The 27,373-nt window shown below is 39.2% G+C and overlaps 1 protein-coding gene and 1 non-coding gene across 6 annotated transcripts in view; one reads left to right on the top strand and one right to left on the bottom strand.

The window, feature by feature from the left end:
* gab3 (GRB2 associated binding protein 3) overlaps positions 1-27,373 on the bottom strand; it is a 142,326-nt gene that overhangs the window by 68,214 nt on the left and 46,739 nt on the right. The window lies entirely within an intron of this gene.
* LOC122557574 lies at positions 1,349-1,450 on the top strand. Its single transcript, XR_006313876.1, has one exon. It is a non-coding gene; the product is annotated as a U6 spliceosomal RNA (small nuclear RNA).

Genomic DNA, 27,373 nt, shown 5'->3' on the forward strand with positions numbered 1-27,373 from the left:
ATTGGTCATCCTGGGAACAGATGCAATGGGGGTGAAGGAGTTGGGAATAAGGGATGGCGTTTTTACAGGAAGCAGGGTTAGAGAAGGTATAGTCCAGGTAGCTGTGGGAGTTGGTGGGTTTGTAGTAGATGCCTGTGGTTCGTTGGTCGCCAAAGAAGTAGTTCAGTTACACTTGTGATAGTGTCCATTTCCATTGGAATACCCTGCAACTTATGTGCTCCACTTACCACAAAGTCTCCGGTGTTTGGGTTCTTGAGACTCGAGAACAGCTAAGGATAGCTTAAAATTTAATACTGAACAACATACAGTATTGCTCTTTCATTGCACAATAATTCTATGTTTTCTGCTGCTTCTTCTGACATCCCCATCTACTGGTGCTATTCTGTTTGGAATTGTTTCATTTGACTGAATAAAGGCAAGTGTCAAGAGTGTGGTGCTGGAAAAGCAGGTCAGCCAGCATCCGAGGAGCAGGAGAATCTATGCTTCGGGCAAAAGCACAGATCTCCATCATCTGTAGTCCTCACTTTCTCCTGGATAAAGACAACTCCAACATTACTCAAGAAGCTTAATTCTAACTTTATCAAAGCTGTTCATTTGATTGACAATCCATCTACCACCTTAAATATCCATCCACTTCACTACTAATACACAACATCAGCAGTGTTTGCCATTCATAAGATACACATCATCTTGCCAAAGCTCTTTCAACAACATGAGGGTCGGTGTGGACTTGTTGGGCCGAAGGGCCTGTTTCCACACTATAAGTAATCTAAAAAAAACACCTGCCCACACACAACTTTTACCATCAAGAAGGACATGGCTGCAGGAGCATGGGCCCACTTCCACTTGCAATCATAGAATCCCTACAGTGTGGAAGCAGGCCCATTCACTCAACAGGTCCACACCGATCCTCTGAAGAGTAACCCACCCAGATCCATTCCCCTACCCTATTACTCTATATGTACCCCTGACTCGATATGCACCTAACCTACATATTCCTGAACACTACGGGCAATTTAGCATGATCAATTCACCTAACCTGCACATCATTGGATTGTGGGAGGAAACCGGAGCACCCAGAGGAAATACACGCAGACACGGGAGAATGTGCAAACTCCACACAGACAGCCGCCCAAGGCAGGAATCGAACCCCCGTCCCTGGCACTGTGAGGCAGCAGTGCCAACCACTGAGCCACAATGCCACAAGTCACATAACACTCTAATTTGGAAATATGTCACCACCCTTTCTCAGACCCTGGGTCAAAATCCTGGAGTGTCCTTTCTAACAGCACTTTGGGTGTTTCTACACCACACGGACAGCTGTATTTCAAGAAGGTGACCCAATGGCACATTTTGGGAAATACATACCCTAAAATTGGAATGATATAGACGATTCACATGCTCCATGCACAAGGATGACATGGAAATTTGTGAAGCATACCATATTTCTTGAACTCTCTTGTGACTTAGTAGTATGTCCCTACCCTTGTTCTGGGAGGCACATGTTCAAATCCCACTTGCTCCAGAGCTGTGTAATGACATCTCTGAACAGATTGTTTCGAAAAATAGTTAATGATAAAGAATTAGTGCTGATCTTGTCACTGTTGCCCAGACTCTGTGACCGAATGAAATTAAGGTTGAATTTCCTCTGCTTTCTAGAGGTGCTGTCTGACTTATTGAATATTTCCAATTTATTGTACTTTGTTTTTAAACTTTCAGCATCTGCACTATTCTTTGAGTAAGTAAATGTTACATTATTTTCAAATATAGCACTGAAGCACACATAATAGAATTGAACAAGCAGCAGCATATAAAGCCCTTCAACTGAATGAATACATATTTGAAGTCATTTCTTAGATTAGGTAATTATAGCCTTGCTTTTGTATTGGTTTACTATGACTGGAAACATGGAGGAAGAAGTCAGTCAAAGTTTGGATATACTTTGCAGCCAATACAGAGTTACTCTTTATTCACCATGAATCTATTACTATCTACATTTGCATTATAATGGCATCTGTGCAGAAAAGAATTTTGACTGTACTATTCCCACATAGTTGTAATGATGCTTGCATTAGTCAGTTCTGAGTAACTACTAATCAATTATTCATCAGGCATGATGTAAGCCTGATAACATCACATAATTTCTCCACCACTATTTGTTTGCAGTACTTTATATGTTATAAGGGATAAAGGTGCCCTAATATAAATAATAAAGGACTTGCTATTGTTTCCCAGAAATTGGAACCCTTATCATTGGAAATGTGTTTCCTCTATTTTAAACTTCCCAATATTATGTTCCTGACCAACACATTTAAACTGAAAGAAGTTGTAACAAATTGAAATCTGAAGATTGTGAAGTGAGCCTTGAAAGTTTGTTACAATGTGTGAAAGTTTCATTATGCTTACAAATTTAGAAAATGGATCTTATGGTGCCCATGTACATCTCCACACTCTGAGAAAAACTAGACATGCCCTTTTGTAAACAACCTTCAAAGGCCCTTTTGCAGCCAAAATTTGAATGCTGGATGGAAGGCTGGACTGGAGTTCCTGGCTTGAGTTCAAGCAGAACAAATGGCAGAAACGAGCCAAAAGCTAGTAACCTTAAACATGCCAGATTTGCAGTGTTTTACAGGTGACACTGAACAGAGAAACAGAGTGAGCCAGAAACTAAAGGAAAGAGGTGTCTAAAGTAAAAGTACAAATCAACAGACATAGCTGTGAAAGTTTAAAAAAGAACCAGAAAGAACATCATTTCTACTAGAAGACATTAAAGGAAAAACCACCTTCATGTGTACCATCAAAAGACAAAAACACCTTGAAGGTCATGTATGCCAAGTGTGTGAAAATCTACCAAAAGTGGGGCTCACTTCATAACCTTTGTTTGCATAGTGTTGCAGTCATGTGCACCTGGCTTGCCCAGCCATATGACCTCCGCCGTTATATACTCACTGCAGGCAGCTTTCTTGCAACCAGTTTGAATACAGAAAGTACAAGCAACATTGCACGCATTGAACACAGGATGCATCAAAGTGGCTTGCTGAGCACATTACCAACTTGCCCACTTTGTGCAGCAAACTCAGAAGTTGCAAGGACCTGGATGTCCAGGGGTTCGAAATATCAATATTCGTTGATTAATGGAGTTAAAAATTCTCAGAGATTTACAGGCAATTATTGTAAGTCCATAGTTTAGTACAAAAAAAAGTTTCCATCTTTCCCTCTGGTTCCTTTCCCAGTCTAGAATTTATACCCACTGGGGAAGAAGGCATCCTTTTATATATATTTAAAAAGAAACTCACCACCAAATTAACTCATCACCAGTGAACAAATTACAATACAGCCCACTAGAGGCATGTAACAATAAAAAAGATCAAAATGGGAGCGAAAAAGGTGAGTGGAAGATGAAACCAGTGTTGGTGGGAGAATGGGTTTACCTGCTAAATACAAGTCCAAAGGGCATCAACCAACTCTGGAGTTGTTCTGTTTGAGCCTAATGTGACAAGAACATATAGCTACCCTGAAAGTTGTCTTGGACTCTTCTGTTTCAGGCTCCATTTCTGAGCTGTGTTAATAGTTGACCTCAGCTGGTACACTACAATTATTCTCAGCCTTAAATGGATTCAGAAAATGAAGCATCATCAACAATGCAAGGACCTTCACAAATGTATTAAAACAAAAATCGAAGGTAAAGGCTGAGCAGTCCATACTCTTCATTGTTAACCAACTGAAAATTGCACATTTGGATGTCTGGTGATCACAAACTCAAACTCATAAATTGAGTTCAGACCATCTGTTCTTCATTTTAATAGTCTCCATTTGCTTCTGTCAAGGTCATGGATGGGAGGCAGGGGACTTGCTGCTGTAATTTAGCAAGATGTTCATTAGTTCAGCATTTACATGCTAATTGTGGGGAGCTTTCACATTGGTGACTAACTCAGTCTCCATACCAATCTACTCGCCTACCCCCAAATGTAGGTTGCAAAATGGAAAATCGCAGCATTTATCTCTAATCTGTTCCACCCCTTACCTCTCCCTGACACTTTTGTTTCCCTTGTTCTTCAACTTCTCTTTTTCAACAACATAAAACACATCACATTTCCACCTCTCTTCAGTTCTGAAGTCCATATTGGGTTTGGAACAGTACATCTGTTGCTTTCTCCATAGATGCTGCCAGATCTGCTGTGTTCATTTTTAAGCACTTTCTATTTTTATTTCAGATCCCCAATAGCATTTTGCTTTTACTCAAATGTGTTGCTGCCTAAACTCAAACATCTTATTAACACTGAGTTGGTCAACTCAGTCATGAATAATAGCAACTTTGGTAAGGTTCTGGAAGCCCACCAGTAATCATAGAAACCCAGATGCCCCAGCAAATATCAGCATCTTCTGTTTGGAAAGACAAAGAAATGGGCAAAAATAACCATTTCACAGTTTTTCCTTTTATCAGTTTGGAATGTGATCACATATTATTCTACACATGACCATATTTAAATTCAAACTATTAAAGCTGGTCCACAGGCAGCATTTTCCAGAGTCAGGGGGCCAAGGAAAAGTACATTTTAATAATTTGGGAAAGCTGTCTTCTGTGCTTCCTGAGGCAGTTCATCTACTTCAAGGGGATGTGCTCTGCGAATAGAGTGATTCTCAGGAATTCCCAGGAGACTGGGGAAGGACATTGGAGGGAATGGGGAGGCAGGGAGAGAGAAAATAGCTATCGTGGACAAACCCTGATCCTCAAGAGTGCTGTGGACGTGGGAAGAACACCCCTCTTCCTGACAGAATACCAACGTTGAAAATGATTGATTCGTTGACCTTCTTTGTTGAGCCAATTCATGGCCACAGCAACCACTGAAAAACCCAAGCACATTACGTTGGGCTCAGTACTTTCTCCAGTTAATGCCATCCAATTTAGGAAATATTGGCATTAGGTTCCTCATTTATTTATGAAACTGGCCTAGTGCTTGTTGTAGACAATAACCAGGGTACTTGAAGAATCAGTTGACCCAGTTGGACATATTTCAGAGCCTTTGTGTCTCAGAAACAGACAGGTAGTTCTCCTATAACACCATAGTGGCGTTCCAGCAAAAACTCGCTTAATAGAAAATCACTCAATAGAAACAATGGTTCTGATGGGAAAACTGGGGTTAGGGGCAGACCAGCAAAAAATATCACTCACAATTGCTCAAAAATCACTCAAAAATCTAACACAAAGTATAGCATAGCCTGATTGCAGGTTGAAACCATATTTATTAATGAAACAAAGTAAATTTAATACAGTACATTTAACAAATGCAAGGAAGTTGCTCTCTGGCAGCTGACATCGGTGCATGTGCAGAACAACACGAGGACCAACACTGACATCATGCATGTGCAGAACGGCCGGAAGACTTTGGCACGGACACCGGAGCATGTGCAGAATGAAGCATGTGAACTGATCCCCACTGGAATTGCACTATTGCGAACAGAGTTAAGTGTTCTCGAAGATACCGTTCCCTAATTCTTCAGCGATGTTATAGCCAAATGGTGTTGTCCCAAAACTACCTGTACTACAAAATTGATGCATGTGGCCTGATCCTATTTGTAAACAACAAGCACAATTTGGCCCTCCATCATGTGCTTAAAAATGAGCAGCTGACAGTTTCAATGTAAAATTATGGCATATCTTTAGCATCTGAATGATCACATTTATTATTTACCTGTTTGCAGTTAATCTGGGATTGTTGCCAGGGCCTTCGGATCTCTCATGAGATTATAAATGGATTTTTGTATTATATAGGTTGGTAACAAATATCACAAAGATCTATGAACATTTGAAACCAGGACCTGTGACCTTCCCTCAAGTGTGAAATGCAAATATGGTGGCTATGTATGTTTGTGGGTGGATGTGCCGTGGGGAAAGAAGGGGGGGCCTGATATCCAATGAAGATATTCGAAATATAACTGACAGACCATATGATTTCAGTCACAAGTCTATATCTCAACTGCAAGAGCTGGCAATACATACACAATACATATAATGCAACTCACATCAATATGGAAAGATCAGACACAATTATAAAAGCCTTTCATTTTTGTTCAGATATCCATACAAACCTTATTAAATAGTATATTTTAAAAATATTTTCCAAACTTTCTTCATCCGCTCAAATAGTAATATTGCAAAGCAAGCACATGGGGGCTGGGAAACATCTGGTATATCAATCAAATGACTATTATTCATAAGCAATTCCAAACATTAAACGTGAACAGGGTACTTGACCTTGAAGGCTAGTAGAGGTTAGGTGAATAATTTCCTGGCTCTGGTGGAGACAGTGGGATGAGGGGAGAGAAAGTGGCACCAAATCATGATAGTAAACATTAACCTTGGCTAATTTTTTTCCACTCCCTCGCCCAGAGCACCAAGGTCAACTAACAAGGGTTCAAAGCAGAGGCTTTCGGGTCTTCTTGGCTTGAGCACTTCATTGGCATATAGGTTCTGCTTTACTTAAAATTCTTGTCTGCATGTTCTGGACTTAGACAGGAAATAAATTGAAAAGGAAATCAATTGTGCAGAATACATTAATACGTAAGATTCATATTACCATGCTCATGCATACTGGTACAATTCAGTTGGGTAAAATTTGCATGATTGTTATCAGTCTCACGATCTTTTTGTGATTCTGTCGACAGTACTTAAAATAACAGCATTTACGAGCAATGTTCTGTGTGCAGCTCTTAAGACAATCAGCAGCTTCTCTCGTTCCTGTTCTATTATTAAGTCAATGCTGATCCTTTGAGAATGAACTATTGTCAGCTGACAGAGTATAACTATGACATTAAATATGTCAAGTAACCATTTTGCTGTTAAACAGTTCTCTTCCAATAAATGCAGCTCTTGTCATGTTCCAAAGTACAATAAAAACAAAACAGATACTTTTCCTTTGCAAACACCTGAGAAACAGAAAATAGTTTCCTTCTAAATCAGGAAGTTGATCTTGTTTATCAAAATAATGTACAAAGAAGGAAGTTTTAAAAAAAGTTGCTGACCCGAGAAACATTTGACAAATCAGATGACATTGTTTTGAACAAAACTAGAGTAACAGCAAAAGATTGGGAAGGCAGTTGCTGCACTTTATAGTGTCAGAATTTAGGCAGACACTCAAGTTCTGTGTTCCAACTTGTGTGTCTTAAACTTACCCATCCTTTTACTAAAACTGACACTCTCAAGGTTTGGTGGAGTTCCTAATTTACATTTAACATTATTTTTTCCACAACTCTTTTCTCAATATTTGAACAGAAATTGCAATTTCCCTCTCTCAGCCGAAGCTCCCAGCAAAATAAGTTTACTTTTAAGTTCTTACATTTTGCTTGGTAGCCTTTCAAAACTGTATGATATTATCCAAGTGACATGATATTGATTTGCAAAAATTTCTGAGGATCATACTGAATCAGGCAAAGCCTCATATGCCCAACAAAATAGCAGCAGTAAAATGGCCACAAGACAGGGTGTGCAAAGAGGAGGGAGTTAAATATCTCCCAAGAGGGGTTAGGAAAAATTCCTTTTTGAGATTGCCAATTGGATACAAAATTGGCTTTATCGTGGGAGATGGAGGGTGGTGGTGGAGGGTCGTTTTCGGACTGGAGGCCTGTGACCAGCGGTGTTCCTCAGGCATCGCTACTGGGTCCACTTTTCTTTGTCATGTATATAAATGATTTGGATGAGACTATAAGATGCATGGTTAGTTTGCAGTTGACACCAAAATTGGTGGCATAGTGGACAGTGAACAAGGTTATCTAAGATTACAAAGAGATCTTGATCAGTTGAGTCAATAGGCTGCGGAGTGGAAGATGGAGCTTGATTTGAATAAATGTGAGGTATTGCATTTTGGTAATACAAACAAGGACAGGACCGATACAATTAATGGTAGGGCCCTGTGTAGTGTTGTCGAACAGCAAGACCTAGGGGCTCAGATTCATAATTCTTTGAAATTTGCATCACAGGTAGACAGGGTTGTTCAGAAGGTGTTTAGCATGTTTGCCTTAATTGCTCAGACCTTTGACTATCGGAGTTCAGACGTCATGTTGAGGTTGCGCAGGATGTTGATGAGGCCTCTTCAGGAGTACTGTGTGCAGCTCTTGTTACCCTGCCATAGGAACAATGATGTTAAACTGGAGAGAGTTCAGAGAAGATTTACAAGGATGTTGCCGGGAATGGAGAGTTTGAGATAAAAAAGTAGACTGGAAAGAATGGGACATTTTCTTTGCTGGAGCGCAGGATGTTGAAGGGTGACTCTATTGGGGTTTATAAAATCATGAGGGGCATAGATAAGGAGAATGACAAGAACCTTTTCCCGACAGTAGGGGAGTTCAAAACTAGGGGGCATATTTTTAAGAGGAGAAAAATTTATAAAAGGACCTGAAGGGCAACGTTTTTACACAAATGGTGGTTGGTGTGTGGAATGAACTGCCAGAGAAAGTGGTGAATGCAATTACAGTTACAACGTTTACAATGCATTTAGATAGGTTCATGAAGAGGAAATATTTGGAGGGATATGGGCCAAGTGCAGGCAGGTGGGACTAATTTAATTTTGAAGCATTGTCGGTGTGGACTGGTTGGACCGAAGGGTCTGTTTTCATGCTGTATGACTTTATGACTAATAAATGAGGTGGAGAGAATTGGGAAAAGAAGCCAAATATTTCAAACAGAGTGTGATAAGAGAAAAGAAAGCAAAATATTAGGACTGGTTTTGATTTGTTTTAAAAAGAACACCACAGACAAATGAGTGAATGCTCTCCTGTGCACTGCAGAACCTGCTGCATCTTGATGAACAACTTGAGTTAATGTTCACCGTAATGCATGGCAATGCTACATCTGCGCTTAGATCACTCATGCAACATAACTGCAGTCCATAACTTCTTCAAGACTCTTATACATCCTGTTGACTGTTGCTAAAAGACCATGTGTGTTTAGTTTTAACCACAGAGGTACAGTGTTTGGGGCATGGAATAAGAACAAAATAAACTAACCACTCAAAAATTATAAACTTACAACTATCATGAATGATGTTTTGAATAACTGGGTTGCAAACCAATTTCTTCTGGCCACTAATCAAATACTAAATGATTTCTTTTACTCAGCATTTTCAATCAGATATAAATACGTTCTTCTAGAAATTATCTACGATTTTTCTACAAATAGCAGCAGTATTTCTTGCAGACATTTACGATGTTGCTACGCTTGTTGATCTGAAGAATTCATGTGCAAGTGTACGGCTGAACAGTCAGCTCTTCGTGATGTATTAGGACTCAATTGTTAACAAAGTGAAGGCTGACAGAATTTGAAAGTAGATCTCTACAGAAAAAAAACAGAGACCATCCATATATTGAGGAAGACTGAAATTATAACTCATTAAGCTTCCCTGCTACCTCCATCCCAAATTCTAATGTAGTAGGTTAATAGTTGCCTTTATTATAATCCTATTACCAAATTTTGTTTTATCGTGTATTTAAATAGAAAATTCATTGACAAACAGAAAGGAAAAAGGTAATTAGTGTGTAGGATATGCCTCCTTTAATAACTTCTCTTTTAATGTATCCACAATTTAAAATAAGAAACTCACTGACAATAATAAAACCCTGGTTGAGTAGCGTTGTATGTGAAGTTCAATAATGGTGTGATGCCAAGTGTGTAGACCATACATCCCAAAGACTGGTGGTTCTTATCAAACAGCATCTCCCATGCAACAAGTAAGGTACTGCCTTTACTGGTCAGTACATTGAGTACAGGAGTTGGAGGTCATGTTAGAGCTGCACAGGACATCGGTTTGGCCACTTTTGGAGTATTGCATGCAATTCTGGTCTTCCTGTATAGGAAGGACGCTGTGAAACTTGAAAGGGTTCAGAAGAGATTTACAAGGATGTTGCCAGGCTTGGAGGATTTAAGCTATAGAGAGAGCCTGAATTGGCTGGGGCAATTTTCCCTGGAGCATCAGAGGCTGAGGGGTGACCTTATAGAAATTTATAAAATCATGATGGGCGTGGATCGGGTGAATAGACAATGTCTTTTCCCCTGGGTAGGGAAATCCAAAACAAGAGGCAAAGGTTTACGGTAAGAGAGGAAGGATATAAAAGGGACCTGAAGGGGCAACTTTTTCACATAGTGTTGTGAGTACATGGAAAGAGCTGCCAAAGGAAGTGATGGAGGCCGGTATAGTCACAACATTTAAAAGGCATTTGAATGGGTATATGAATAGGAAGGGTTTACTGCAATAAGAGCCAAATGCTGGCAAGTAGGTGTAGTTGGACCAAAGTGGCTGTTTCAATGCGGCACATCTCTGTGACTCTATAACTCTACTGACCATACATGACCAATCCACACTTACATAATACACAATGGTATCCAAAATTAAGTGTGATTGCAAGACTGGTAAAACATTTGCTAAATAATCCTGAGTGAACAAAACATTGCACTGACAACCAAGTTATGATTATCAGTTTGGCTTGCAGTATAGCACACTAGCATGTGCTGAAAGCTTCATGTATCAAGCCTCCGTTCTTCACAGTCAGAAAGAATATGAACATACTGGGTGTGTCAATTCAATTCAACAAAATAGGTGAAACCCATTCTCTGGTCTGTTTCTCAGGACAGTGCCTTGATTATTTAGAATCAACCTACATTGTTTTAAATGTAAACAAAGCTTAACAGTTAAATGTCAATTATCATGAACTGGTGCATTCTGCATCTCAATGAATCTACCGGGGTCCATTTACCAACCAATTAGCACCCTCCTCACATACATTTACATTGATTTCTCTTGCAAATCATTCTGATGAGTGCTCAATGAAAAGTATAACGAAATGCGTATTTTCGGTTATATCCAAATTTTCTGCTATCAAATTACTAAATTCTAGTTCTTGGATTTTCTGGTATTCTCATGCTAGAGATATCAATGCGTAAATGTTTTATGACTTTCAGAGTTACTCAATAATAATAACAACAAAAAATAAGCATTATTTGAAAGCTGATGATAGATGAAGGGTGGCCTGATGTTATGACGAGTTACACAGTGCTACAACACCAGGCAAACCTCTACTTATTTTTATACAGATTCAGTAATTTTGTTCTGAAGAGAAGTTATATTTGACTCAAAATATTAACTCTGTTTATCTCTCCACAGATGCGGCCAGCCAATAATTACCAGCACTTTTTTTTCAGAATTCCATTATCTGAATGTTTTTACTTTTATTTCTGTAATTTTGTATCTCAGTTCTAAAAAAAAAGCACAGCTGTGCATGTTTGAATCGACTGAAAATCTGTCTCGCTCTATCATTAAACTCTCACGCTAAACATTTCCTTAATGCTAACATCAATTTGTATCTGTCATTTCCCTTTTATCAATTTGTCATTTTGATGAAGCAGAATCATGAGGCCAATGTTAGCTCATATACCCAAGGTTATAGCTAGGTATATTAGCCAGACTTTCAGTACCTCATCCAGTCCATAAGTCAATCACTCTGCTTGAAGGTTCATCACCTAAGTTCAACGTCTAAAAGCCAGCCAGTATATGTTTCACTCAGACTGTACGTTCATCACACAGACTGTAGGTCCATCATCTAGACTGTAGGTCCATCACTAAGACAATAGGACCATCATCCAGCTCTACAGATCCATCACCCAGCACTGTAGGTCTGCCACACAGACTGTATGTCTGCAAGCCAGACAGTAAGTCTGTCAGCCAGATGGTATGTCCATCAGTCAGACGGTATGTCCATCAGCTAGACAGCATGTCCATCAGCCAGACGGCATGTCCATCAGCCAGACGGCATGTCCATCAGCCAGTTTGAAGGATATCACTTAAACTGAAAGTCCAACAAACAAAAATCAAAATTTCTGGAGAAAATCAGCTGGGCTGGCAGCATCTGTAGAGAGAAAACATGGTTCATGTTTTGAGTCCAGTGACCCTTCTTTAGAACAGTTCTGAAGAGGAATCCTTGGCAAAAAGAAGCTCTGAGGAGGGCTGAGTAGACCACTTGCTGATCTCTCAGGACTGATGTTGGCCCTGCAATCTCAAGAGACCAATTTGCATATTTAATTGGATGGTGTAAACAAAGTGACGAATGAGAAGACCTTCACCATGAAAATAGCTCTTCCAGTCTGGTTCTTGGCAAGAATAGGCTTGGGTTCAACAATAGGTTCTGAAAGCCCATGAGAAAATCTTTCTCTAATTGTCAAATCAATACAAACTAGCCCTTAAGACAATCTTTGTCATTAGTAAAGCATATTGCAACACAGATACAGCAATAAAATTTATTAGTTTGCCAGCCCAGTATAGAAAGAAATTTACACAGAACACTCTGGAATTCAATCAGTCAATGATTGATTTAAAGCTCCAACTCATTGCCCATAATAAAATAGTACAAAGATATTCAAAATTACAATCAGTGACAAATAGAAACTAGAAGGACAAGGATACATTTGCCAAAGGAGTTACAATGTATAGAGGTCAGGTTGTAGTATCACTTTGTTTGCTTTGAAAGATGGCATCTAATGGTGGTCTTCCATCAAAGGCAATCCTGGAAAGTGTCTATAGGTAATGGCATTAATCTGAGCCGGAAACCTTGGCTCTGCACAGATTAGCCAATTACTTTGGACATAATTGTGTATCCAAACGGTAAGTGTCAAAAGTTAAAGTTTAGGAAGCAACCACCAGGTCAGCAAAATCTCCCTTACATTGGTCATTAACTGCTGTTAAAATATAACAGTGTCCGTCAATCTGCTGAAGCTTGTCCAGTAATGCCATTTTTGAAGATTTTAGAATCCCCACTATGCAGAAAGAGGCCATGGACTTCATGAATATCATACTCTACCCAATCATTTGTGGAAAATATAGTTAGAAGTCAGTCTCACTCACATACACAAAACAATGGGAGTAGTTTATTCTTCTCCCTTTCACTATGCTACTGCATCCAGAAAAAAAAATTCAGCATTGCATTTTGGTTTTTCTTTTTAATGTTTAAAATGAGATTTCAAGCTAATGCACAGTACATTATTAAGAAAAAGATATGAATGAATTAAGTTCAGCATCTGCCTTCAGTAGTTACTAAGATGAGAATTTTAAAAATGCATTTCTGTCTTCCACCTTTCCCATTTCACAAACCAAATTTTTCAGAAACCAGAGTTTCATATTAAAAAAAAGTACATTTATACATAATGGAATGAAAATTCCTACTATTAATCTTGGCGAACCATATTCTTGCATAACCTAAACGGTCAATAGCAGGTCATCCTGTTCTATGTGTAATAGTCAGTCTCATATCACATGACTTGGAAAAGCCAAATGTTCTTAACTGAATAGGAACATAAACAGGAGATTGTGTAAAGTGGATCTGTCACGATGGCTGTATGCAACAGTTGGATGTTTATACCCTGCTAAGGAGGAATGGAAGATAAAATTCATTCAGTGATGAATTATATTTGCAAACAACGGCATGCACTTCATATAAGTTGTTGTATATAATGCAAGTATAACTCACTGAGTGAATCTGATGATGCATTATAATGAAGTGTATTAAAGCTCTAAGAATTCCAATGAGATCCTGAATGCAGGACAGCAAGCAGACCTTTGCAAAATATCCTAGTAGAGCTGCCAATCTAAGGAAACTTCAAACCCGATTACAAATCCAGCTAAATATAAAGTGCATAGTTGACTTTTACAAAGTTACTTTGGATTATGTGACAATTTAATGAGGGAAATGCTAGAGTAAAAACAAGTATTTATTTAGAACTCTTAAGTTAGTAAGATGTCCCAAGGCATTTCATAGGAATATCACTTGAGGAGATATTAGGGCAGATGAAGTAGGCTTCAAGGATGATATTAAAGGAGGGAAGAGAGTTGGCAAACTGGAGACACTCGCTGAAGGAATTCTTGATTGCAGAACTTTCCCAAATGGTTCAGCAATTGAAATTGGGGATGAACAAGATGCCAGGATTGGAGAAGCATAGACATCTCAACAAATAACAGGGCAAAAGAAGATTACAGGCACATTGAGCCATGAGACCATGAAGAGTTTTGAAAATTAGAACAAGAATTTTAAAAGTGAAGTTTGGCTTAACTACAAACCAATCTAGATCACAGAGCACTGGGCAACAGACAAAATGAGACTTGTTGTGTTTGTATAGAAGCAGAGTGTTGAATGACCTTGGCCTCAAATGCATTGAGAGTAAACCACAAGAGGCTGACTAGGAGTGCACTGGTATACTCAAGAGATAACAAAAACACAGATGAGGGTTTCAGAAGCAGAGTAGTCAAGGATGTGCAGAGTTAAGCAATGGTAAAGGTGTAGAAATAAGAGATTGTAGTGACAGCAAAGAAATGTGGTTAGAAACACATCTTAGTGATTAGAAGATATGAACAGCTTAGATAAGTCTCAGATAGTTGTAGATGGAGTTAGAAATTAAGGAAAAAGATTTGATGCAGAAATTGAAAGCAATGGCTTTGGTCTTTCCAATATTTGCTCATCCTTTGATGAGTATCAGACAAATAGTGTGATTATTTACAGTTCATCCAGAGGCCCACTGAAGATGTTACCTAGTACGGTGATGAAACGTTTGAAAACGAACCTTCCAGCTCAGCGAGCAAACCTACATCCAGAGCCTCAATCTGAGCTACAAACCTTCTCAAAACTCGTTAACACCTATGGGCGCAATATGCTAAAACTGACCCATTTACAGATGCTGTCTAGAATGGTGGTGGAGAGCAAGAGCTGGGTGTCTTACCATACATGTGGAAACTGACCACATGTAATTGAGAAATAGCAGGGGACCAAAGATGTATCATTCAGATACGTCTCAGATGATGGTGCGGGAGCAGGAATATCAGTCATTGTAGCTGGTCCTCTGGCTATGACTCAATAGTTAAGACTGAAATCAGTTGAATGCCATCCCATCCAGCTGTCTTTGATTAACAAAAATGCTGAACCCCTATATTTTTTTGTTTTAGCAAAATGTAGTATTTCTTTTGAATGCAACTCTGATATCAGACTTGTCTGTTTACAGTGTGCTAAATATTGCCACTTTTAAGGACATAAATGATTTTCAAAACAAATTGGTATTAACTGATGAAAAAGCTGTAGTGAGGGGGTTCTCCAGTATTCACCCCTTCACTGTTGGAGGTCCTGAATCAGTCTGTTCGCTGGTTCTACATTTGCAGCTTTCCCTCATGATTCTTCCAGCAGATCCTGTATTTTGACAAGTATTTACGACGAGTTTCTCAATGCATTTTTGCCTTTCTGAGGGGTTAACATTGCAAATGCTTGTTTGGGTGAGCAATACTGCTCTTTATGGATGTTCATATTTACAAAACTACTTAAATGGAAAGAGATAGAAGCTAGCAATTGTTTAATTATGCTTGATCTTATTACATACAATACCACAATAAATACAATTCTTTTAAAGTACTTCTGTTAATTTAGCAATCTGCTTCTTTGACCACAGATTTCATCAGAATGCAAACCACCAACAGTCGTACTTTCATTGGTAACCAAGATGGGACTGGAAATCATCACTTAAGTCTCAGAATATAAAGTGCTGGCTGCCTTGCCATTTTCATGAAACTTTTGATTACTTATTTTCTAAATCTATATTACAAATGAGTGATAGAAAGATTGGTGTTAGCCAAATCCTAGGTGTAAAGTTTTTGGTCATGAACCACAAACCTGAGGCATCACCTTAAAAAAAACAGTAAGCTATACACGTTGGTTATGTAGTACGCTAACTATATTTCTCTAGCTCGATTCAATGCTAGAGAAATTTCAGAGTAATTTTCTTGCTAGGGAGAATGCTATAGAAGGTGAGCCATCACAGCATCCATTATGACTAATTTTCATGATCTTGTGCCACACTTTTAATAAGCAGAAAAGCTCAGAAAAAGAAACACTGAGGTGATCTAAATGAATTGTTAAATTGATTAAGGGGGCCGGTAGTCTCAGTTGTCTAGATGGTTGCTGTGTGATTCAAAACAATGCAAAAACCAAGAGTTTAATTCTTGTTCCAACAGAAGCAAGGTCAGAAATCACATGACACCAGGTTACAGTTCAACAGCTTTATTTGAAATCACAAGCTTTTGGAGTACTGCTCCTTTGTTAGGTGATGTAGGAGCAGTGCTCCGAAAGCTTGTGATTTCAAATAAACCTGTTTGACTATAACCTGGTGTTGTGCAACTTCTGACCTTGTTCATCCCAGTCCAACACTAGCATCTCCACATGATGGCTACCAATTGAAGCTGACCTGAGATCTGGTTCCTTGCCCTAACCTGAGAGTCTAAGGCAACAACAAATGATCACTGGTATGAAGCATCAAGAAAATGGTTCAGGATGAAACATCAGCAGACAATGAACCAATGACCTATGGGGCACTTAACTTATTCGAGTTAAATAAGATTAATGCACAGAACCTGTTACCTCTAGTTGATGAATCCAGAACAAGAAGTGATTACTTTAAACTTAGAGCTGCTTGGATGAGGATGATGTCAAAAAGCATTTTTTCACACAATGAGAGCAGAAATCTGGAACTGTTTCCCCCACAAAAAAATCTATTGTGACAAAGTCAATTGAATGTTTCAAAACCAGGATTGATAAATTTTATTAAGCTAGGACATTAAGGATTATTTAACATATACATATCAGCTTGCTTGAAATGATACTTCCCTAACCTGTCACAGGGTGCCCATCACCATACTTTCAACATATGGGATAAATGGAGCCAACTGGAAAATCTCACTCAGCCTCCACTACTCACCCTTAATAGGGCTCTTCCTAAGTCTAAATCTGCTTCAGCTGAAATGGCCAAGACAGAGAACCAGGTTAAGAGACCAACATGTTGGCCATAACTAGTACTTTAGGGCCTCACATCTACCTCTGATCCTAACCTCAATGGGGCCAGATGCTTTAGTACTTCCCTTGATGGAGCTAGACAAGCCTTGGAACTGCTGCAGGCCGTAGTAACACTTGCAAATGAAAAAGATAAAGACTATCTCCCTCAATGGCCTCAGTTTTCTGGAAGTCTACTCATTGAAACCAGATAAGCTGCCCACAGACATCAGCCATGGGTGGATGTGCAGAGGTCTTACTGCAGGCGAAGGTTCGGCAGTTTCTTCTTCAGCTGCTGCAGCTGTACTTAACATTTCTGCCATGCTTTATGCATCAGATCAAGCCAGAGCACGTGCTGTATCAGGTTGTCCAAACTGAGGAAATATAGACATTCCTATGTCTGACCAGGAGCAACAAACTGTGGTGAGGGCAGAAGAGGACGAGAAAAATCAGCTCCAAATGACCAGCAAAGCTCTGTGTAAAATTAACCTCTAGACTGATTTTAATTTTCTCTTGTTTTCGCTGGAAAGCAAATCAAGAGAAAAAGGCCAGAAAATACTTGCAAAGTCCACACCTAGTTGGAGAGTGAGAAATTATTCCGGATGATGGTAGACAGTTCAGTACTATATACAAATTAAAGAAAGCAAGAGAACTGGCCTTCCAATTCCAAAGGTGCATCTTTCAGGATTAAAACAAAAATAAGTTACTCCAGAGTCTCTTAATCTGAGACATGATTGTATGCTTTCAGTTACTTTCTATCCATTTCTCTCTCTCTCTTTCTCTATTTTCTTCTCTGTTTTGCATTTTTCTTTTGATATCTACAATAAAGAAAGTGTTGGAATTTATATGACTGCAAATAATTTATCTAATACAGCAGCTATATTGCAAAGGTTATTGTCAAAACCTTCTTTGTACAGTACTTCTTGCAAAATTATGATCGCATTTATCTGGAATATACTTACAATTTTGCCAACAATATTGGATGAACAAAAGTTTAAAAACATATTTATGATATTATTACATACAGTGAATATCTAATGCTTTATTCAAATATCAAATACCGTTCAATTTTCCATCCAGATCCGATATATATCCAAGCCAACAAATAATGGAAATTTCTTGGAAGTGGGATGATGTAACACTAAATTTTTCCAAAAATCAACTAAGTGTCAACTTCAGAGAGTTTCATGGAGGGTGCCTCATCATGAGTTCTAAGGAGTTATCTTACGTTGCTCACTGAGTTAACCATGCATCACATCTCTACAGCACACTCAGCAATAGACGTGCTCACTGCTTTTAGAACTTTCCAGGTTTCTCATTGCTGGCAACATTTCAAAAACCCAGTTGTGCTCCAGGTCAGCTGGTGAATAGCCCTTTCCAAGAGACAGTGTGGGTCGGAAACTGAAAAGAAAAGCTTCTGAGGGAACATGGGTGGCACAAGTGACACCTCAATGTAAATATAGATTCAAATTTGTAAATCTATCTAATAAATGGTAGCTACAGCTACAAGAACGAAGCTGCAGAGACTACCCATCCTCAGCGTCACTATTCTCTTTCCAGTGCCCATCTTATCATTGTTCAATGTGGCAGCAGCTCATATTGTGAAGCTTTGAAACATTGTTAAGATTAACTTTTATTGAACTAAATTCCCCTTTTTACCTATGAGTGTATATTGGTAACATATAAGCAAATGTTCTTTAACTTTTACAGTTTTACAGCAATTCATTTTCGTATTCCACGTGGGAGTTGTAAGTTTTTGCTTTCTTTTTAGATGGTCCAGGTTTATCAATCATCATTATTGGAAAATCTTATAGTTTGTGACATCACTCTGTCGCTGGTCATGCAAAGCGTATGTCTTTGGATGATGGCTTCTGGAACAAGCAGCATGTTCCTGGCTGCTTGCAAGTGTGGAGCCATATGAGGTTGCTTCTGTGTTTACAGTTTGTATCTGGGGCCTCTTTCTGGCTTGCATTATTTGGCTTGTGGATTCAAAGCAAGGCAACATTCCCCATAACCTTTCTTCATCCTGCATGGACCAATTAAACAAGTAGCTAAAACAAAAGAACTACAGGTCTACAGAAAATGGACAGAGGAGTGGGACTAGCTGATCTTCCCTTGCAGATAGTCCTTTGGATATGATGGGCTGAATATCTCCTATGTTTCTTAGATTGTAATTTACTGGATTCACACGTCCCATCTGGGGTGGAATCGGTTTTGGGCGGCACGGTGGCACAGTGGCTAGCACTACTGCCTCATAACGCCAGAGACCCGGGTTCAATTCCTGCCTCAGGCGACTTACTGTGTGCAGTTTGCACATTCTCCCCGTGTCTGTGTGGGTCTCCTCCGGGTGTTCCGGTTTCCTCCCACAGTCCAAAAATGTGCAGGTCAAGAGAACTGGCCATGCTAAATTGCCCATAGTGTTAGGTAAAGGGGTAAATGTAGGGGAATGGGTCTGGGTGGGTTGCGCTTCGGTGGGTTGGTGTGGACGCTTTGGACCGAAGGGCCTGTTTCCACACTAAGTAATTTAATCTAATTGAATTCCAGTACGTTTCTTATTTATTTGCTTGCATTGATACCATAAAACCTAGTTTACTTTGCAATGACAGTCTATCTGAACCAAACTGAAACACATGTAACAAGCTGGCACGTTTCTCTATCCACATAGCTTCCAGAAGCAGAAGTACTGTAGCAGCATCTTAATCAATCAATATGCTCTTGGGAACGTGGGTAGGCAGTGAGATCAACTGTCAAATACTCTGCGATAGACCAGTCCATCACCCAATTCTAGGTGTTCGAGACCATGGCCGTAACTAATCTAACCACCCCTTCACCAAGTTTAAGGTTAAGGAAAACCAGCTAGAACTCTGGATCTTGATTGCTATCCAGTCTCTCAACTCTTGCACTCTAGATAAACTTCAGTTCATTCAAACCCTTTCTGCCCATATCCTAAAATGTAGTGATTCCTGTTCACACAGTACATGTGTGCTTCCTGATTGACATTGGTTACCAGTCTGTCATTGCTTTGACTTTAAAGCTCTCATCCTTACTAACAATTTCCAGGTAGACTTCATCCCTTCCTATCCCTGATCCTTCCCTAACCAGCAGGCTCCAGAATCGTTACAATCTGCTAATTCTAGCTGTCATGCTTTTAGCTCGCTACTTCTTCAGCCGTGGAATTGTCTTTCTGAAATTCTCTCCGTCTTGCCTTCATTTAAGATGCTCCTTAAAAACTTACTTTCTTGATGAAGATTTTGACCATCTGTTCTCATATTACTTCTTGAGAATGAATGTCAAATTGTCTCATAATTGCTCCAATTCATTGTGCCGAGACTTTACTACTTTAAAGCTAGTTTCAGTGCAAGTTGTTGCTTTGTTAATATTCTATGTCTAAAGTATTTTTGTCAGGGTATCCAATGAAGACATTGAGTCTGTCCTTCACTGTGAATGGAATGGTGAAGCTCGTCATTTATAGGCCTATTTAGAATGAGCAGGGATAGGAGCAAAAGGGCTAAATGGAACCTAATGCAAGAAGTAAAGTTAAAAAGGAATCTTTCTGAACTTTGCATTGTACAGTTTGCATTTTGGTAGGAAGAACACAGAGAAACAATATAAAATAAAGGATACAGTTCTAAAGGCAAGAATTGAGAGACGTTGGTGTAAGGGTCCTGCTTGAAACGTCAACTGTCCTGCTCCACTGATGCTGCATCACCTGCTGTGCTTTTCCCAGCTCCACACTTTATCAACTGACTTTCCAGCATCTGCACTCTGCACTGTTTCATTTGGTGTATTTGTGCATATATCACTAAAGGTCACAGGGCAAGTTAAGAGAGCAATTATTACAGCATATAGCATTCTGGGCTTTATAAATTGGACCAACAGAGTATAGAAGTAAAAGCTGAAAATGTGTTGCTGGAAAAGCGCAGCAGGTCAGGCAGCATCCAAGAAGCAGGAGAATCGATGTTTCGGGCATGAGCCCTTCTTCAGGAATCTTCTTCAGGAAGAAGGGCTCATGCCCGAAACGTCAATTCTCCTGCTCCTTCGATGCTGCCTGACCTGCTGTGCTTTTCCAGCAACACACTTTCAGCTCTGATCTCCAGCATCTGCAGTCCTCACTTTCTCCTATAGAAGTAAATAGGACATGTTAAACCTGTATAAAATATTGGTTTGGCCTCAACTGGGCATAATTAAGGAAGGATATGAAGACATTAGGGAGAATACAGATACGAGTCACAGGAATATTTCAATTTATGCTAATACAAGAAGGTGTGTTAATGAGCTGAGTTGGTCATGTGAACCAATTGTGTAAACTTGCCTGGGTTCAAGCATGAGTGTCCTGTGAAGGTCCAAGTTTGAAGAACCACTACCTAGCTTGTGAAATTTCAGTTAAAAGGACAGAATGAAGAAGTTGGAACTGTTCTTCTGGGAAAGAAATTGGCTGAGAGGACATTTTTGAAATCATGAATGGACTTGATAGAGTCAATAGGGATAAGATGTTGCTGCTTGTAAATCAAACAAGAGCGAGAGTGTGTAACTTTGAATTGATGGGCAATAGAATCAAGATTGATGTGAGCAAAACTCTTTCACTCAGCAAGTAGTTAGGGTATGGAATGCATTGTCTGCAAACCTGGTGGAGGCAGTTCAGTTGACACATTCAAGAGTGCAACGGATGATTGTTTGGTTAGAAATAGCATGCAAGGGTCTGGGAAAAAAGCACAAAATTGGCATTAAGTAATGATGCTTGCTTGAAGAGCTGGTGCAGGCATAATGCATCAAATGGCCTCTTTCTGAAATGTACAAATTATGCGATTCTGTGATAGTTACCAGTGTATTGCCAGTAAATAATTCTGTAATTCTGAGTGCCAGAAAGCCAGTCAAAAGGGAATAGGACCAAAAAAACATTCAATTTGCTAAGCCAAGAATCTCAAAATCAGCTGCCTATCAACATTCCATTAAGTATTCTTCGCAAAGTGGGGCCACAGGCTGTTGCTGGGGAAACCATGAGTTGGTGTCACAGCAGAGAAGAGAGTCTGGCAGTGGGACCACAGGCCATTTCTAGGGGCACAGCCTGGCACAGGGACTACAGTATGTTGGCAGGGAAGAGAGTGGGTGTGGGGCCGCAGGAGTTGTGAGGGAAACATCTGCAAGAACAGATTCCAAGATGGTGTCAGCAGGATTGGGTGGAGGAAGGTGGTTTTGGCAGCTTTGGTAGGGGCCTGGTGCTGGACTCATGGCGGTGACTGCAAATTGGTTGTGGCAGTAGTGGCCATGTTGGAGGATGCATGGCAGTGGCTGTGAGGTGGCAGTTAACCCCAGCCCATGGCAAATTAGAGTCACAGATAGTGTCACAGAGATATACGGCACAGAAATAGACCCTTCAGTCCAACTCGTCCATGCCGACCAGATATCCTAAATAACTCTAGCGGGAGGAGACCATGGAGTGCCAGTGGAAGCAGAGGAGGCAATGATTGTTATGAGTTGTAATAAGGAGGAAATATGAAGTTTAACTCTTTTGCTTTACTTTTGGCTTTATATTCTCTGACTTACTTTTATGTTCTGTGTGTCAAGATGGCACTGGACAGTGTCAACATTAAGCAACAGTTTTCATTGTTTATGTAATACAAGTGACAATAAATAAATCTAACCCAATCTAACCAAATGACAGAGGCTGAACCACATACAATATCTTTTAAATTTTATCTTTTGTTAGACTCAGCTCTCATTCCTAATCTATATTAATATGTGTGGAATTATTATTTCTTCGTATATTTAGTAAGTAATAAAATCACTTTTTCATTAACTCAATAAAGCCTAGTTAAATTGTCTCCTTTTAAACCAAAAAAAAAATCATTTGATCTGTGAGAAAGGCATCCACACCGGAGGGAATCCTTTGTAAATTAACCTTCTTGGGACCAACAAGTGGATCAAGTGAATAAAAAAAAAAAAGAGCCTACAATTTAGGTTTCTAAAAATTAATTGAAAATGTATTTGATGTCTTTAATGCTTTTGAAATTTTATGATTTTTCTTCATGTCTTTTTTTACTCCAATTTGGCAGCATGGTGGCTCAGTGGTTAGCACCAAGGACCTGGGTTCAATTCCAGTGTCGGGCGACTGTCTGTGTGGAGTTTGCACATTCTCCCCGTGTCTGTGTGGGTTTCCTCCGGTTTTCTCCCATAATCCTAAGATGTGCAGGTCAGGTGAATTGGCCATGCTAAATTGCCCATAGTGTTAGGGGTGAATATAGGTTAGGGGAATGGGTCTGGGTGGGTTACTCTTCGGATGGTCAGTGGGGCCTGTTTCCATACTACCCTATTGAGGGCGGCACTGTGGTTCAGTGGTTAGCACTGCAGCCTCAGTACCAGGGACCCAGGTTCGATTCCAGCCTCAGGCTGTGTGGAGTTTGCACATTCTCCCCATGTCGGCATGGGTTTCCTCAGGGTGCTCCGGTTTCCTCCCACAGTCCAAAGGTTAGGTGATTTGGCCATGTTAAATTACCCATAATGTTAGGTGCATTAGTCAGAGAGAAATGGGTCTGGGTGGGTTACTCTTCCGAGGGTTGGTGTGGACTTGTTGAGCCGAAGGGTCTGTTTCCACACTGTAGGGAATCTAATCTAGTCTAATCCAATTGAACTTCAAACTATTACAATGGATTAAGGGTTACAAAACCATTGTGTAACCCGTCCTAATCGTAGAATTCTCTCTACAGATGCACCCTCTAAAACTCAGTGTTTTAGAATGCAATTAAATTAAGTAAATACTATTTATTTAATATATTAAATATTCAGTTTGTATTTTGAAATCTTTGGTTCATTGCCCAGTGAGGGAACCAGAGACTGAACCTTACCTACCAGAGACACAGGAGGTTCAAGGCATCTTGACTTTAAAGTTAGAGAGTTGCCAGACTCAATAACATCTCCACAGTTGGAATTATTCCAAATTGATTGTCCAACTCTGCAGCATTTGCAATTAAGTGCAACTTCACAAATGTTTTGAATCTAATTGAACTCAACAGTTTATCATCAGGCCTCTTCAGTTTAAAAATTACACTCTCTAATATTGTTTTGGAAGTTTTAATGATTAGCATCAACACAGCCCTTTCTTCTCCTCATCCAAATTGTAATATCCTGGACTTTATTTTGCATATTTTCAAAAGGAATGATTGTTTTATTATATGGAAGAATGTTAAGTGGAAAGACAATTAGAGATTAGTTAATTGACAAAGGCATAGTACTGCCTGAGAAAGGATCCAATCTGAACTGGTTGTCAAGGGTGAGCCCTGAAATTCCCCATTATCTTGCCCCACACCATTTGCAACTCTTTGTTATCTTGCAGTTTGGAACATTTTTGGCAGGATCTCTATAGTAGGGTTGACATAGACTAGTCCCTCTCATTTCACTGAATATTCCAGTCACACAAATGAAATGTTATGATTGTGAACCATAAAGTAGGAGACTTAATTTTTGTCCTTTCAGGTCATTAAGAAAATTCCTGGAAATGACTAAGGGCCAGGGCAACTGGATCACTGCCATTTCCCTGGGCATTCAGTTGCTCTCCATCAGAGTTACAGTGGGAGAACAGTACAACTACTGAGTATCAGTTACTTTGGGGAAATAGGGAAGTTAATAAGCTAATCCAAAAATGCTCAACTTAATTGAATGTTACATCAACTCTGATTTCACAATCGTTGTGCAACAAGTAACTGACAGAACTTCACTTTTAGTCTGGGCAGATCACCAAGTATTACTGACATTCCTCTCCCCCCAGGGCAGTGATTAAAATATTTGACTGCTACTCTGTCAACCTGTACAAAATAGGCTGCATATAAGCTGCTTTCAAACATAGCAAGAACTATGTTTTAGATTCAATATTTGTCTTTAGTGGAATCTCAAGTTACTGAATTATTAGCATGTGTCAAATATCCATGTTTAGGGATCAGCTGAACTTGAATTAAGTATTGGAAGAGCCCTTGTGGCACAATTCAAGATGCCCAGATTCAAGTCCCACCTGCTCCAGAGTTATGTAATAACATCTCTGAACATGTTGATTAGGAAAAATAGTTTAATCGCTGGACACATAATTAATGTGCAATAGTTCCCTGTTAAGAACAAATTATTGAATGGAAAACAACTTTTTAAGCAATCACCAAAAATCTTGAACACTGCATAAATACACAATGGAAGGAATTGCTGTTTTGAATTGCAGAATGTTGGTGTGATTATAAGATAAAGGCAAGTATTTCTCTGTGATGTCTGTAGTACAGAGATAGTATACGACCACATGATATGCGAATTAAAAACATCACAGGAAGTGATGCAATGTCATATGATCTTGCTTTCCCTCACAGCCTGGTGACTGGATGAACCCACAGTAGGATGTTTCTTAAAAAAGTTAATGTACCTTTCACCTAAACTGACTCTCAATATTCTTTAACAGCCTAAGGTCAAGAATGCTATATGTTTGTAGTCAATTAAAGAAAAATATGCAAAAATTGCTGCTGTTAATGAAAAGCTTTAAATAGGTTTCACGTCTCAATCAAGCAGAGGTGTGGCTGGTTTGATGCTGAAGATGTAAAGTATTGCATTTGCTTGCATCATATCAGGTTTTTATGCAAAATATAGCAATGAGCAGTCAGTGAACTATGGTATACAATGGTATTGTAAACAGTATTCTAGTCAGACAAAAGATTGACAAAGAATGTATGAAGAAGCAATAAGAGTATTTAATGCCTCTTTCAATCTGTGAACAAATACCATTTGAATGGGCTAAATTTAATAAGCAGCCAAGAGACAAGGAGAAAATATTGATACTGTTGTCAATGATCTGTACAGTCTTGTGGAGAACTGTGTACGGCAACTTGAAAGAAAAACTAATCAGGGAAACAATTGTTGTCAGAGTCCTAGATGAAACATTGACTGACCACTTACATTCAGAGGATAACATTAACAATGCGACTCAATTGCATAGGGAAGCTGAGGTCAATAACAAAAATTAATGATTCTGTGTGACAGGCAGATCTACATCATTGAAACAACTGATCTGGTGGAGTATGTTATTTTTAGAGACAGAGGGGTGGCGATACAAAAACAGGGGAGCATCCAGCATCCACAGTCTTCACTTTCTCCCAAAAACAGGGGAGTGAGGAAGAGTGTCCATCAACTACTCTAGCTGTTAATGGTGTCATAGGATAAACACACATGATAATTAACCCATTAAGGGGGGCAAACACTATTTTTGCAAGTTTTGTTTTGGAGCAAAGAGCATGTAATAATTTAAAATTCTTCAACAGATAGCAACATCTATGAAATAGAAGATATAAATGTTGACGTGCCTTGCCTTGTTGAGATCAAGGAAACAAGTAGAAACTATTGGAGTACTGACATCCTAGTAGAGGGAAACATGATGAATTTTAAGTTGGACAGAAGTATAGCAGTTTAAGTTCCTTGTGATGCTGAACTATGCCTGGAGAAAAGTTCCTTTCAGCCATTATACACACAACCTACGCAGCCTATAAAGTATAAAACTCAAAGTAATAGGATAACTAAATTAAAAACTCTCAATGTAGAAGAAAAAAAGTAACAAACTATATATGTGATCCTAAATCAGAGCTGTTCACTCATATGTAGGAAAGCCTGTATTGACTTGCATCTGATTTGCAGAGTAGAGGAACTGGAAAGATGAGAAGATCAGCCTAAAAACATCACAGCTGAATTTTACAGCAGTTCACTAGAAAAGCCGAAGATAACATATTACTCTATATTCAGAAATAAATCAGCATTTCTGTTTTCAGCTAGAAAATGGCTCATCCACTCTAGAGAAAGTTAAGGAGGAAACTGACTCTGTTGAAGTATGGGGTTATATCCATGTGGAGAACCAAGAAACTAGTGCACCCAGATCATCTCAGCACCAAAACCCTATGACTTAGCAGAATTTAATAATAATAAATCTTATATAGCTGAACAAAATAGTTGAACATGACATTCATCCAATGTCTGTGGAGGAAAGTTTAGGAAAATTAGAAATATTTCAATATTCACAAAACTAGATACAAATATAATTTTTTGACAACTAAACTTTGAATAGAAACATAGAAATTAGGAGCATCAGTAGGCCATTCAATTGAACTGATTTGCTATCTCAACACCATTCGTGTTCACCCCAGACCCTTTGATACCTTTAACCGTCAGAGGTCTATTTCTTCCTTAGAACATTTTCAATGAATTGGTTTCCACAGCTACATCGTGTGAGTGAAGAAATATCTCCTCATCTCAGTCTAAAATGGTCAACCTTATATCCTGAGACTGCAACTTCTGGTCCTGGAACTCCTGGCCATCCCCAAATCCAGTTTAGGCAAATGTGAGGACCGCAGATGCTGGAGACTAGAGTCGATTGTGGTGCTGGAAAAACAGATCAGGCAGCATCCAAGGAGCAGAAGAATTGATGTTTCGGGCAAAAGCCCATCAGAAATGTATATGTTTCAATGAGATCTCTTCTCATTCTTTTTAAACTCCAGTGAATACAGGCCCAGTTAATAAA

The sequence above is a fragment of the Chiloscyllium plagiosum genome, chromosome 15 (genome assembly GCF_004010195.1).
Source record: "Chiloscyllium plagiosum isolate BGI_BamShark_2017 chromosome 15, ASM401019v2, whole genome shotgun sequence".
NCBI classification, from domain to species: domain Eukaryota; kingdom Metazoa; phylum Chordata; class Chondrichthyes; order Orectolobiformes; family Hemiscylliidae; genus Chiloscyllium; species Chiloscyllium plagiosum.